This window comes from Salmo salar, unplaced genomic scaffold (genome assembly GCF_905237065.1).
Source record: "Salmo salar unplaced genomic scaffold, Ssal_v3.1, whole genome shotgun sequence".
Classification (NCBI taxonomy): Eukaryota; Metazoa; Chordata; class Actinopteri; order Salmoniformes; family Salmonidae; genus Salmo; species Salmo salar.
The window spans coordinates 10,613-26,592 of NW_025548821.1; the positions used below are offsets into that span (position 1 = coordinate 10,613).

A 15,980-nucleotide genomic window follows, 5' to 3' on the forward strand; every position below is an offset into this window, starting at 1 on the left:
CTTTGAAAAGGCCTTGTGTGTTCCTCAACCTATTGCATGAGCCAGGGTGTGGGGGAACCACATTAGCCAAACATATGCTGTGGGAACTGAGAGACAAATTCCGTTGTGCTGTTCTGAAAGACACAACTGCAGTCCCCACTGAAGTTGCCCAACAAGTAGTCGAGCTGTTGACTTTTGAAACAACATAAAGCACTCAAAAGTAATTATTCTCAATTGCATGAGAAATTAATCTCAAATACAGACCAAGACAACAGATGTTACGGAAACAGTAGAAACTGTTGTAATTTATAGTAAACTTGCAGCAAGGGAGAGGACTTATTGCAAAGAAAAACTAGAAAAAAATCAAGACCACCTACAAGAATGCATGGAATACATTCTATGGTTTCAGGATCCTAATGGAGAACTTTTCAGAAGAATATGTTGAGGCTATTGTCAGAAAAACCCTAAAGAGCTTAAACATTGAGCAGAAAAGTGCTCAACATTTTGCTGTTTTGGTCCTCTTTAATGTGTACTGAAAGAGTGAAACACTTTCAGTCTCTCTTTGTGAAAAGTTTCTTGACCTTCAACGCAAGCCAGTATTTGATACATTTAGAGTACTCTCCAGACTGTTGATCCGTTGTGCTGATAATGGTTCTAGAAACTTTGAAGCTTTGAGGTTTATCCACCCAAGCATAGTTTGAATGTACTTGAGATCAAACACAAAGTGTCAAAAGCTGGCATAATCAATCTAGTTCTGACTACGGACATGCTGATTGGAACCTGCATAAAGGGGAAAGAAAAACTCAGGCATGACATTTACAACTTATTGTTGAGAAGGCAGCAGTCAGCCAAAGGACAGGAGTTGCAGTTCTCGCAATGACATTGCAAAGGAGATGCCAAAAGATATGGAAGCTGTACTGTTGAATGCAGGCAAGTGCTTTCAACACAATCCTGATATCTCCCAGCTTCTTGTCAGATACCATACAAGCTCATAGATGATGAAAGTGAATCTTCGTAAAGCAATCTGAGTGATTAAGAAAGTATTTTATGGCACAGCATTGAAAGGTTCTGAGCAATATTTTTTTTTAAAACATACTTCTTATCTCCATGTTCAAAGGGAGTTTGAGGCACATTTTTGAAAATCAGAAAAACCCAAGAACTCCGAAGAGTCAGACTTTTTTTGAAGATGAGCAAAACTGTTACGTCATTAAGTGTCTGTAGACAAACAGCTACTGAAGTTATAAAATATATTGTTTAGACACCTTTGGGGTTGAAGGTCACAAAGCCAATATTCCTTATTACCCCCCCAGGGAATCTTGCGTTGGCTATTTAAAAAACAATTAAAACGTTTTTCTTTCATGTTCATAGTCAATGAAAGAAAGCAAACTAAGTAAAACTCATTACACATTAATTTCAGGTTTGAGAAGATAAAGGAAACAAAATACATTTACATTCCCTTTCACTCAGAGTGACTGAGCGAGCCACGCAGAGGCAGAGAGGAGCAGCTAACAACAACAGATAGGCTAGCAACTGAACAAGTTAGCCTGGAAAAAGGTAAAGATGGCAGACTCACTGTTTTCAATCAGCCCACCAGAAAACGTTAACTTCACAGACTTTGGTATCTGGCCCAATTGGATCCAGAGGTTTGAAAGATTTCGTATTGCAGCAAGCTTAAATGAAAGATCTGAAGAATACCAAGTCAACTCAGTAGTGTACACAATGGGGGATAAAGCTTATGTTCTCTCCATGTTAGCCTTAACTAGTGAAGACAAAAAGAGCTACATGAAAGTCAAGGATGCTTAGAGAAGCATTTTATGTGCAAACACAATGTAATCTATAGGTAGGTCTCATCCAACTGGCTACAGATTTTCTAGTGAATATTCTAAAATCCACAAAGAAAATATGTGCATTTTCCCTATCAGTTGTGTTTCCATCAAACTGACGTGATGACGTAGTGCACCCAAAATGTCAGTTTGGTGAGAATGACCCGGTCAGAGACGGACTGGTAGTAGGCATTATGGATCATGGGCTGTCAGAGAGACTACAACGAGACTTAGCGTTGACTCTCACAAAAGCCATTACAAAATAAGGAGGAAATCAAGGAACAGCAGACAACACTACGTAGCACTGGTAGCTCAGACATGAAAGGGGCAAACATGGATGCAATGAGATTCCAAAGAATGGGCAAACAGCATCCAGGGAAGATTGTACAGATATGGAACGGAACTGTCAATCAAACCACAGGATGTGGAAGATGTGGTAAGCCACACTCACTGTACAGTTGCCCTGCACGACAGGAAGAGTGTAGAAAACGCCACAAGAAAGAACATTTCGCAGCTGAGCTGTGTGTAAGTCATGGATTAGATGAAATCCATGATGTCACCGAGAGAATTGAAGATATTATTTTTGGACAAATAGACTCTATGGATTCAGTTGATGTTTGGTGACAGAATGTGAACGTGAAAGGTCAACAGATGACATTCAAGCTAGACTGGAGCAGCGGTGACAGCCATCCCAGCCAGTCTCTTCTCCAAACAGAGAGATGGAGCCCTCAGCAGAGCGACAAAGAACCTGTGTGGACCAAGAAACTTACCGATACAGGAGTGTGGACAATTCAATGGCACTTTAGAGCACATGGGCAAAACAGTGAAACACCCAGTGTTTGTCATACCAGGCCTAGTTATCCCACTTCTAGATTTGCCTACTATACAAGACCTGCAGCTACTCAAACCAGTGAATGCCATACACCTAACAACAGAGAACTGTATCAACAGAGTGTTCACAGGAGTAGGGAAACTGCAGGGGGAGTACAAGACAAAGTTGAAAGAGTCAGCCACACCCTTTGCCTTGTCGGTGCCACGCCATGTCCCGCTACCCCTGTTGAAAAAAGTGTAGATATGACAAATCTGAATGAAAATGTGTGTAGAAAACACATCCTACCCGCAGTGGATGAGATGATGGCCAAACTGTCAGGAGCAACAGTTTTCTCCAAGCTAGACGCCAGCAGGGTTCTGGCAGATCTCCCTACACAAAGACCCACACGCCACCTTCATGACACCTTTATAAAGGCAAAATCAAAGCCATCACTGAGATGCCAGTGCCCAAAGACATTGCAGATATTCAACACTTCATGGTGAACTACGTCGGCAAGTTCTCTCCAAACATTGCAGAGCTGACAAAACCCACCAGGGACCTCCTGAAAGCTGAAAATGACTGGATATGTGACAGCACACAGCGTTTGAGAAGCTTGAAAACAGAAGTTCTCTCACTGTCCTGACAAGCGTCTGCAGATGCATCCTCACATGGACTGGGCGGAGTCTTTTCCCAAATGCAACAGTCAGGTGAATGGAGGCCCATGGCCTTCATATCACACATTATGACAGAGACAGAGCATAGATACGCTGAGATTTAGGAGGCGCTTGCTGCTACATGGGCCTGTGAGCATTTCCAGACTTACATGCTAGGGTTGGACTTTGTGATCAGAACAGACCACAAGCCTTTGATTTCACTCCTGGGCACAAGAGCGCTGGATGACCTACCTTCTCGCATACTAAGATTCAGACTCCTATCGGATCATGTATGTCCCAGGCAAGAATCTGGTGACAGCTGACGCTCTCTCAAGAGCTCAGCCCCCAGGGGAGCCTACAGAGGATGACATTACATGGGGTCCCTGAGACCCTAATGACAGAAAATGGGCCCCAGTTCTCAGCCTCTGAATTTGTTGTTTTTGCAAAAGAGTACAACTTTGTGCATGTGACAAGTAGTCCATCTCAACTCAAATCCGAGTGGCCAGATCTCAAGTCCTTTGAGGGGAAGAATAGGGAAATGAAGGACAAACAAGTTGCCTGGTACAACAGACGATGGAGAATGCAGGAACAACACATCTGGATCAAGAACGTCCCCAGCAACAGTTAATGCAACACTTACGCCTTTTAAACCACAACTACAATTATGCATGAAAATACAAGATGCAAACACAATTTTTAATGTTTTGGTAAATGTTCTGTTTATTTTACATTGAAGAAAAAATTGTCTTAAGTGTAATTTATCGCACTGTTGAGGTGGGTGGGGTGGGGTACTTCCGTAAACAAATGTGTCATTAGAATTATTGTTCCACTTGGGATGTAAAACAAAATAAAATTGGTGTGATTGGAGATCGTGGTCTCTACGGATGTCAATGTCTGAATAATTATTGTCAGAACAAGCACAGCAGAAGGTGCAGTATGTCCAGTCAGTCATGTGGTTCTTTATTCTTTACGCCAGGCAGCGTTACATCTGATGCACACATACATTATCATAAGGTACTGTAGTCAAGTCCCAGTTACACCGCAGCAGCTAAAACCAAACTCAGTCCTCACTATACATCTATCTTCCCTTTTATAAACAACTTTCAAATGGGATGGTGGGAGAAAACAGAGACTTTTTACAAGATTCATAGTACCAGGGGATTTCTTCAGTTAATAGCATATTGATTGCCTTGTAAACAGAACGGACAGATACAACTGAGACTGGGCTTGTTAAGAGGCAGGTTGGTACATATAAATATTTATCCTGGCAAGAAACACATATAGCAGTCTTCTACAAGCTAGTCATTAGAAGCATTTGTAAGACAGTGTTTCCGAAAGATTTATTCTTTGGCAGGCGCAACGCCCCCAAAAGCAACATCAGAAGGTTGAAGACACTGAACATTTCAAATCAGCCTTTTTAGATGTGGGGGGGCAACAGTGCTGACCAGGCGGGCCACCTTGCCTAAGAAATGGTAGGAGGAAACACTGGAGGAGAACATGGTCCTAAAGAGTAATGGATTTATGTACAGTAGACACAGGAGGGTACAGTCAGATCAATGGAGGTTTATAGTACAATCAGAGCTGGTTTGTGCATGCATGCATCTGGTTGGCTCCCAGACCTGATCACTTCCTCAACCCATATAGGCTACATGATCAGAAGAGGTGGTCAGAAAGGTATTTCATACTAAATCAGTGTTCGTTGCTCTTGGTCCTGGAGAGATGAATGCAGTGTGCAGGCTTACACTAGCACATCTCATTCAGCTGATCACGGTCTTGGTGTTTAGTTGATTTGTTGAATCAGGTGTGTTAGTGCTGGACTGGAAAGAAAGCCTGCACATACTACAACTCTCCAGGAGCAAGATCTAATGAAGTACTTCATAGTTACTAAATAAGTGGTTTTAATTCTTCAAATAAAAAAAACGATCATATCTCACATTTTAATCTTATAAAAAGGTGCTTAAAAGAAATCCTTCCGTCTTTTCTTGTTTAAATGAGAAGCGGTGGATAATCGTTATACCAGACAGATACATTACCCATGTACATACAGTCTACAGGGGGATGGAAAGGAGAGGGAATCTGCCCTCGCTTTTACAGATGGATGGATGGATGATATTAACAAGCAGCAATGGGAGGAGCCTGTACATAGAAAATGGTGCAACACCTCATAATCCTTAAATCATAACTTACATCATAGCACTTTGTTCAGGTCTAAACAAGGGTGTAAATCAGTTTCTTTTCAACAGTGTTTTCCAGATGTTTTGTGCTGTGACCCCAATTATCTTAAAGCTTTTCACTCTGCCCCTCTGGACAAATCAAACAATGCTTTAGGCCACCACCCACATTTAGAAATATACGACCATCGATTAAGGACCATTAACTTATGACATCAGTTATGTCATGCTTATGACAGTCTTAAGTATCCTGTATGCCAGAGGGTTCCAGTTAAGTGTTGAGATTAGTGTGTGTTTGTGTGTATGCGTGTGTGTGTACGTGTGTAGGTGTGTGTGACATGTCTAAAGAGCACGAGGCCTCTTGGGGTTGATCTGTTTGCTCGCCTGCTCCTCTTCCTGGAGTGTAGAACGGAAACCCTTCACTTTGTCTGAGAGAAAAGGAGAGAAAGGAGGAGAGAGGGGAGGAGAGAAGGGGTGCTTAGATAAAAATCAGAATAATATACTTGCTAATTACTTGCAAATAATGTGACTTATTCTGAACTAGAATCAGTTATAATATACCCCATTACCTCTGAGCTCAGTGAGGATGTCTATCTTCTGATCCAGGATCTGTTCTAGCTGCGTGGCGTAAGAGTCCACATCATAATCCACCTCTTCTGTCATCTCCAACAACACCTTCTCATCCTCCAGCCAACGGATAGACTCCTGCACCGGACACACACAGAGAATAGAAGACACACTCTGAATAATATGTGTGTGATTGTGTATGTGTGTATGTACTTGTGTGTGTTTGTATGTGTACCTGGAACACAGCTCGGTGGTCCTCCAGGACCTGTTCCTCCATCTCCACCAGCTGAGACACAGCCTCATGGAAGGTAAAGAGCTGAGGAGACACCTCCTCTTCCTGGGGAGAGAGAGGGGAGATAGATAGAGGAGGAGAGAGAGAGAGAGGGAGAGAGCGAGAGAGAGAAAAAGGGATGAGAGGGAGGGGAAGGAGAGAGAGTGGGGGGATGGGTGAGAGAGAGGGGGAAAGAGAGGGGGAGGGAAGACAGAAAGGATATAGAGGGAGGGGAGAGAGGAGAGTGAGAGGGGAGGGAGGGAGGTGTTATGCTGAATTATGAAATCATTCCTATATTGAAGAACCACACACATTTTATCTGACAGTAAAATAAACTGATATTCTTTCATGAGTTGAGAGGCAGATGAGAGTACTAGTCAGTACATAGAGAGGTGACTGTACGGAAGGAGTGTGTGTATGTTCTTACGTTCTGTTCACAGAGCAGTTTGAGGTCATCCCTCTGTGGTGAGCTGCCGACCCCCACTGAGCCTCCAGGACCTCCAGCTGGGTGACGCTGTGACCCCCTCCTCCCCCCGTCCCTCCATCATCACCCCTGGGTCCACCGTTAGCTCCTTCACCCTGTCGACACACACATTTTTGTCATTTAGCAGACGCTCTTATCCAGAGTAACTTACAGGAGCAATTAGGATTAAGTGCCATGCTCTAGGGCACATTGACAGATTTTTCCCCTAGTAGGCTAGGGGATTCGAGCACACACCACACTCACATTAGTAGGATTCAGCTTTCCCTGACCACGTGATCTGACTGATCTGATTGGTTAAAACAGTCAATGAACCAATGGCAACGAATGGACATCTTATTAGCAGACTCAACAGCCTTGGTTTTTCAAATGACTGCCTCGCCTGGTTCACCAACTACTTCTCAGATAGAGTTCAGTGTGTCAAATCGGAGGGCCTGTTGTCCGGACCTCTGGCAGTCTCTATGGGGGTGCCACAGGGTTCAATTCTCGGGCCGACTCTTGTCTCTGTATAAATCAATGACGTCACTCTTGCTGCTGGTGAGTCTCTGATCCACCTCTACGCAGACGACACCATTGTGTATACTTCTGGCCCTTCTTTGGACACTGTGTTAACTAACCTCCAGACGAGCTGCAATGCCGTACAACTCTCCTTCCGTGGCCTCCAACTGCTCTTAAATGCAAGTAAAACTAAATGCATGCTCTTCAACCGATTGCTGCCCGTACCTGCCCGCCCGTCCAGCATCACTACTCTGGACGGTTCTGACTTAGAATATGTGGACAACTACAAATACCTAGGTGTCTGGTTAGACTGTAAACTCTCCTTCCAGACTCACATTAAGCATCTCCAATCCAAAATTAAATCTAGAATCGGCTTCCTATTTCGCAACAAGTCGTAAAACTGACTATCCTACCAATCCTTGACTTCGGCGATGTCATTTACAAAATAGCCTCCAACACTCTACTCAGCAAATTGGATGTAGTCTATCACAGTATCACAGTGCCATCCGTTTTTGTCACCAAAGCCCCATATATTACCCACCACTCCAACCTGTATGCTCTCGCTGACTGGCCTCGCTTCATATTCGTCATCAAACCCACTGGCTCCAGGTCATCTATAAGTCTTTGCTAGGTAAAGCCCCGCCTTATCTCAGCTCACTGATCACCATAGCAACACCCACCCATATACATACCTGCTGGAGCACGCGCTCCAGCAGGTATATCTCACTGGTCATCCCCAAAGCCAACTCCTTGTTTGGCTGCCTTTCCTTCCAGTTCTCTGCTGCCAATGACTGGAACGAATTGCAAAAATCACTGAAGTTGGAGTCTTATATCTCCTTCACTAACTTTAAGCATCAGCTGTCAGAGCAGCTTACAGATCATTGCACCTGCACATAGCCCATCTGTAAATAGCCCATCCAACTACCTCATTCCCATATTGTTGTTTATTTTTTACTCGTTTGCACCCCAGTATCTCTACTTGCACATCTATCACTCCAGTGTTTACTTGCTAAATTCTAATTATTTATTGCCATTCCTCCCTAATCTTACTTCATTTGCACACACTGTATATAGACTTTTCTATTGTGTTATTGACTGTATGTTTGTTTATTCCATGTGTAACTCTGTGTTGTTGTTTGTGTCAAACTGCTTTACTTTATCTTGGCCAGGTCGCAGTTGTAAATGACAACTTGTAGCTCAACTGGCCTACCTGGTTAAATAAAGGTGAAATATATATTTTTTAAAACACATTCTCAGGCACAAGAGTGAAGGACAAGCTGGGAATGAATAACACGAAAAACAAAACACTGCTTCTGAAATTAATGAAAGAAAGAGTCATAGAAAGAAACATAGATGAAATGCAATAAATGAATGAAAGGATTAAAGATGTAATCATGCCACAACTCAGCGCTGACAAACTGAAACTGAAGGACCAATGCTGGTTAAATAAATGATATAAAACAAGCTGTAAAATGTAAGGCCGTCCCTTACTAATATGGACACCAGACATTAGCAACCCTTAAGATGATGGTTAATAGAAAGGAAAGGGGTTAAAAAGGAAACAAAAGGAGTAGGTAAAAGTTACCCCAGGTCCAGGATCAGATTGATATCATTTTTAATCGCCTGATTGGCCTTATAGTTATTATACGGTTACAGTTAATTTGATCCTAGGTCTGTGTTTAGGGGTAACCTCTCCCTGGAGTGAAATGAGAGGCAGAACAGACGACAGGTACAGGATGGTAGCTAGTAGAAGTCGTAGAGAGGAGAGACCTGGTGGGAGAGGTGGGAAAGTCATCGTACTCGTAGGTGTTAGTGGGGGAGAGTTCAGCACGACCCCCCCCTCCACCACCCTGCTGCTGGGAGAAGGGGATGTCTGACGGGCTGATCCCAAACTCCTTCACTCTGTTTGGAGAGGGGAGAGACACACACAGACACACACACACACACACACACACACACACACACACACACACACACACACACACACACACACACACACACACACACACACACACACACACACACACACACACACACACACACACACACACACACACACACACACACACACACACGGTAGAGGATCCGGTCAGGATGTTTTGGCTCGTATCAAGAAGGGGGAGTGAGAGGAAGAATATTCTGCAATGACAATTAATTCAACTTCTCCCCATCGACTAACAGTCTTAGTAATTAGTAGTAGGTGAGATGTAGACAGTCTGTTAGGCTGAGGTTAGGCAGGTGAATGTCTCACCTGTTGGCATATCTCAGAGTGTTTAGAGTGTTTTCACAGGAAGCCATTCCAGGAGATATAGTGGCAATCTGTGGGGTTGGTACATCATTAGAAAATCATTATCGTAGGTGCTTTGTGGATAAACAGCAAACCAGGCCAGTATGTGTTAAAGGAGATGTATATTATGTCACCATGCATGTCCTGGAGTTCTCCCCGATGAAGGAGTCTCTGAGGACCTGGGTCAGCTTGCTGGCTCTGAACGGGGTGTGGGGCTTGTTCCGACCCAGAGCCCTGATACACTCCTTGAGCGCCAGCAGACTCTTGTTGATCTCGGCTCCCTCCAGGCGTGTCTGGCGGTCAGCGCTGGATGTGTCGGCACCCCTCTCGTTCCCCGCCAAGTCAATCAGCGAGAACTTTCCGTGCATCTTCCCTCGCCGCCGCAGAATGATCTGGAACACGGCGTGGCTACGGGACGAGTGGGCATTGGCCGAGGTCTGACCTGACGTCCTGGGAGAGAGATGTTGGAGAGAGAGATAGAGAGTAAACAGCAGGAAAAGAGACAAAACTAGGAGAAATTAGACCATTTAAAAAATATATTTTAGAACATAAAATGGCAATCTATGAAATAATCCCTCTCTCCCTCCGAGGTTTCACCTGCAGCTGTTTCCGACCTCGATGAGTTTCAGGACGTCTTCAGTACATTTCACGTCTCTCTCCTGCAGCCCCACCACCTGCACCTGCTGCTTCCCATCCTCCAGAACCCTCAGCTTGGCTTTCCGGTTCAGCAGGTCAAACACCTAGACAACCACAAGACAACGACAACACAACGCGGCCAGGTTAACACAACCACAACCATCCTCCAGCACACGCAGCTTGGCTTTACGTTCATACAAACAGGTCAAACACTTAAAGAAGTACAACCACAAGATAACCATACACGGTCATATAAACACGGTCAACACATCCTCCAGGGGGTTTGAAGATATATTGGTCACTTCACTTGCCTTCCCGCTGTAGATCTCAAAGAAGGTGGCGAAGACATTGAGGTCTAACTTCTTGTAGTTTGGCTTCTTCAGCATGAGAAACACGTCTCTCGCTGCACAGAAAGAAAAGGGTTTCACTGAAGAGACAACTTTACACAGAAGGAACACATTTTAACTCAAGAAAAGCAACTTTATCCGGAGAGAGAGATATGGTGTAGTGTTCATACCAGCCAGTCGCGTAGATCCCTTTAGAACAGTCCTGGTTCTTCCCCGAAAAATCCCCTCCCATTGTCTGAAAGGGAAAGGGGTTGTTTCTCCTCTCAAACAAAGGCAATGTGCCAAAAAAGAAAGACTAGAAAGTGTGTGATAACAAACATACAGTATATGCTTTATCAAGTTAGGCCAGACAAAATTGATATATGTTTAAAACCTTTTACTGCCGTGGGTAAAATCAGGGTCACACAGTGTGTTTCTTGGTAGTCTTAAACACATTTTAGGCTTAATAAAATGCAATAATGTTTATTAATTATGAAATTATGAAAAATATAAATAATATTCCACTAGAGTGCGGTTTGGTCATCTGACTGCAGGTAAGCCCAGCTTCACATAAAAACTAAAATGAAGAAGGGTTGAATAAAGACTTCAAGATGAAAAGAAGCTGAAGCAGCTTATTACAGTAAGATAGCTTTAGTAGACTGTTATATATTTCAGCTAGCACATCCGTTATAAAAACTATGTCTCGAGAAAATGTCTAAAACTCAGCCGGGACATATCCAACTCCTGACAGCAGTTCTTTACCACTCGGCCATCAGATTTATCACCAATGCTCCTTATAGGACACATCACTGCACTCTATACTCCTCTGTAAACTGGTCATCTCTGTATACCCGTCGCAAGACCCACTGGTTGATGCTTATTTATAAAACCCTCTTAGGCCTCCCCCTATCTGAAATATCAACTGCAGCCCTCATCCTCCATATACAACACCCGTTCTGCCAGTCACATTCTGTTAAAGGTCCCCAAAGCACACACATCCCTGGGTCGCTCCTCTTTTCAGTTCCCTGCAGCCTCTGGAACGAGCTGCAACAAACACTCAAACTGGACAGTTTTATCTCAATCTCTTCATTCAAAGACTCAGTCATGGACACTCTTACTGACAGTTGTGGCTGATTTGCGTGATGTATTGTTGTCTCTACCTTCTTGCCCTTTTGTCTGTGGCAAATAATGTTTGTACCATGTTTTGAGCTGCTACCATGTTGTGCTGCTGCCATGTTGTGTTGCTACCATGTTGTTGTCATGTTGTGCTGCTGCCATGTTGTGTTGCTACCATGCTGTTGTCATGTTGTGTTGCTGCCATGTTGTTGTCATGTTGTGTTGCTGCCATGTTGTTGTCATGTTGTGTTGCTACCATGCTGTGTTGTCAGTGTGTTGCTGCCATGTTGTTGTCATGTTGTGTTGCTGCCATGTTGTTGTCATGTTGTGTTGCTGCCATGTTGTTGTCATGTTGTGTTGCTGCCATGTTGTTGTCATGTGTTGCTACCATGCTGTGTTGTCATGTTGTGTTGCTACCATGCTGTGTTGTCATGTGTTGCTGCCATGCTGTGTTGTCATGTGTTGCTGCCATGCTGTGTTGTCATGTGTTGCTACCATGCTGTGTTGTCATGTTGTGTTGCTACCATGCTGTGTTGTCATGTGTTGCTGCCATGCTGTGTTGTCATGTGTTGCTGCCATGCTGTGTTGTCAGTGTGTTGCTACCATGCTGTGTTGTCAGTGTGTTGCTACCATGCTGTGTTGTCATGTGTTGCTGCCATGCTGTATTGTCATGTGTTGCTGCCATGCTATGTTGTTGTCTTAGGTCTCTCTTTATGTAGTGTTTATTTTTAATCCCAGCCTTTGGTAGTCCGTCATTGTAAATAAGAATTTGATCTTAACTGACTCTGCCTAGTTAAATAAAGGTTAAATAAAATAAATAAATACATCTATTTAATAAAAGGGTAACATGACCAGGACCCAAACTTTAGTCCCTGTGACTGTCATTCCAAAACTATTATACCAAAAGTGTCAAATATTTTGTTGTACTAAGGTTGTTTAGTATTTTTGTAAGTGGTTCAAATAGTATTTCACTTTAATTTGTTATTATCTTTTATTAGCTCGCCTCACTTTTCAAAAAAATCCGTTAAACAGTAAAATAAACTTTGTATGGCCTTAGCATTAAAAAGCCAACACACACCGAAAGTGTTCAACTCACATGTGTTTTCCCACTTCCTGTCTGTCCATAGGCGAAGCAGGTGGCCATGCCCCCTCTCAAAGATGGTCTCAACCAGTGGCCGGGCGGTGAACCTTGGGAACGAGGGAAGAAATGCTTTAGATATGTCAACCAAATCACAGTAAAGATCATTTAAAATTACAATATTATACACTACCATTTAAAAGTTTTATAACACCTACTCATTCAAGGGTTTTTCTTTATTTGTACTATTTTCTACATTGTAGAATAATAGTGAAGACATCAAAACTATGAAATAACACATGGAATCATGAAGTAACCAAAAAAGTGTTAAACAAATCAAAATATATTTTATATGTGAGATTCTTCAAATAACCACCCTTTGCCTTGATGACAGATTTGCACACTTGGCATTCTCTCAACCAGCTTCATGAGGTAGTCACCTGGAAGGCATTTCAATTGCCTTCTTAAAAGTGAATTTGTGGAATTTCTTTCCTTCTTAAAACCTGTTGGGGCTCGGGGAGTATTGAGACATTTTGAAAAAAGATGTGCCCATTTTTAACTGCTCCTACACCAACTCAGAAGCTAGGATATGCATATTATTAACACATTCGGATAGAAAACACTCTGAATTTTCTAAAACAGTTTGAATGGTGTCTGTAAGTATAACAAAACTCATATTGCAGGCAAAAACCTGTGAAAAATAGATCCAAAAAAAATGTGAATTTTGTGACTGTACTATTTAGTGTCATTGTTTTATAGATACCATAGTGAGAAAGGATTCATTTCGCGAACACCTACGGCTTCCACTAGATGTCAACGATCTTTATAAAGTTGTTTGAAGCGTCTATGATAAACAGAGAGCAAATTAGAATCCAAGGAAGTTGACATGTCATCACTTCATTTTTTGCGCCATGTCGCATAAATCTGAGAAACATGAGTTTGTCATCATTTTTTATCTAGACATAGGATAGGTTGTGTGAAAATATTACTGATGTTTAACGTTAAAAATGGACCAAAAGATTAATGCTAAACAACATTTGACATGTTTGAACGAACATAAATAGATTATTTACTAGGTTTTTTTTAGCTTTTCGGCGTGATTTTACCAGCCCCCACCACGTTTGTGGGAGCAAATGAACGCTAAGTACTTGGTGTTATTTGGACATAAATTATGAACTTTGTCAAAAGAAACCACATTTGTTCGGACCTGGGATGCCTCCTTCTGATGGAGATAATCAAAGGTAAGGGGATATTTACAATGTTATTATCGATTTTAGATGATGCTAACTGTATAGCATAGCCTGTTGTTCTTAGCATAGCACCCCGCTTATTGCAAAATGTGATTTCCCAGTAAAGTTATTTTGAGATCTGGCCATTCGGTAGCAATTACGAGGATGATAATATATTATTCTTTGAATGACAATATTATAATTTACCAATGTTTTCGAATAGTAATTTTGTTATGTTCACCACGGAAGCATTTCAGAGAAGAAAAAAAATCTGAATTTCACGCTACTGTAAAATGCTGTTTTTGGATATAAATATGAACTTGATGGAACAAAAAATGCATGTATTGTATAACATAATGTCCTAGGAGCGTCATCTGATGGAGATTGACAAAAGTTAGTGCATAATTCAAGCTTGGTTTCTGCTTTTGGTGACGCCTGACCTTGAATTGAAAATGGATGTTTGTACTTTTGTGGCTATGTACTGTCCTAACATAATCTAACTTTATGCTTTTGCCGTAAAGCCTCTTTTGAAAATCGAACAATGTGGTTAGATTAAGGAGATGTTTATCATTTAAATTGTGTAAAATAGTTGATTGTTTGAGAAATTGAAATTATTAGATTTTGATGTTTTGAATTTCCAGCCTTGTTAGTAATCCCGGCTCGGGGTTCATTGCTAACCTGTAGCCCCAACAGGTTATTAATGCGTTTGAGCCAATCAGTTGTGTTGTGACAAGGTAGGGGTGGTATACAGAAGATAGCTCTATTTGGTAAAAGACCAAGTCCAGACTATTGGCAAGAACAGCTCAAAACGGTCCATCATTACCTTCTTCAGTGCAGTTGCAAAAACCATCAAGCGCTATGATGAAACTGGCTCTCACAATGGAAAATAGTAAAAACAAAGAAAACCCTTGAATGAGGTGGTGTAAAACTTTTGACCGGTGGTGTACTTTGGAATAAATGATGCGTTTATCTCAATGGAAGATTTGACTCATACACACTTCCTCAGTAAGAATTCGGCCCAGTTCACACCATTCTTTTTGTTCTTGAAACGTACCTGTAGACCATGTCGTTGTCGGTGCTGTCGTGGGCAAAGGCGTAGTCGAAGCGGAAGGTCTGGTTCTCAGGTACCTGGTCAGGTCCACCTTCTGCTTGGGCTCATGGACCATCACCACGTCCTTACTGGGGATGGTGATCACATCCAGGTCCTTCATAGTCAACTCTGAGGGGTGAGGTGAAAAGGAGTTCTGAATAACCCACTTTTGAAATAGAAAGAATGTTTTCAATTGGAAAGAGTGAGGAGTGTGATGCTTACCGATGCTGTTAAATCTCTGCATGTAAAAGACCATCTGACCATGAAACAGTTGGTGTGCCTGTGTTCGATTTAGGAAATTCTGATACTTACCTTTTTATTGAGGGGCCGTGCTCGGAACACATACACACATATCCTGTGCTCCTCATCGATCTGAAAGGTGAAACAATATCATATGTACAAGATGTGATTCAGTTAGCGGCGAATGAAGACGCGTCACCACTATCTAAAAGTAGATCTACATCTAACTAGACCAGGAGACAGATCAGATTTAGATATATACATACCAGATCAGCAGTGGTTAGAGGCCTGTAGTCAAGACTGGCTCTGGAAGTCTCTGATCTGCACATGATCTCATAGTTTGGTACAGTCACATCTACCTCCTGGGAGAGAATGGCACACGGTTAAAGGTGTGTGTGTGTGTGTTGGTGTGTGTGGACGGTGTGTGTTTGTGTAATTAGTGACCCTGCCTGTGCTTTCTTCTCTCTCAGCTCCTGTTGTTGAAGTCGCCTCCTCTCTCTCTTCTCCTGTAGTTTCTCTCACCTCTTTCCCACACAGTTGGATTTCTCGCCGCGCTGAAATAGTTCAGGGAAGACAATAATCCAAAATAATCTAGGTCAAATGTATAATAGTGATCCATTTCGTTTGTACCGGTCTGTCCTTTTTTTCAAAGTACACTTCAACGCTTCTTAGAGCAAACGCAATAAGATGCCAAAGATAAAGCATGAGCGCTAAGAAACACATT

General features: G+C 42.4%; 1 pseudogene; it reads right to left on the minus strand.

The window, feature by feature from the left end:
* Positions 1–4,769: 4,769 nt before the first annotated feature.
* Positions 4,770–15,152, minus strand: LOC123733355 (kinesin-like protein KIF2A; annotated as a pseudogene).
* Between the last annotated feature and the right edge of the window lie 828 nt (positions 15,153–15,980).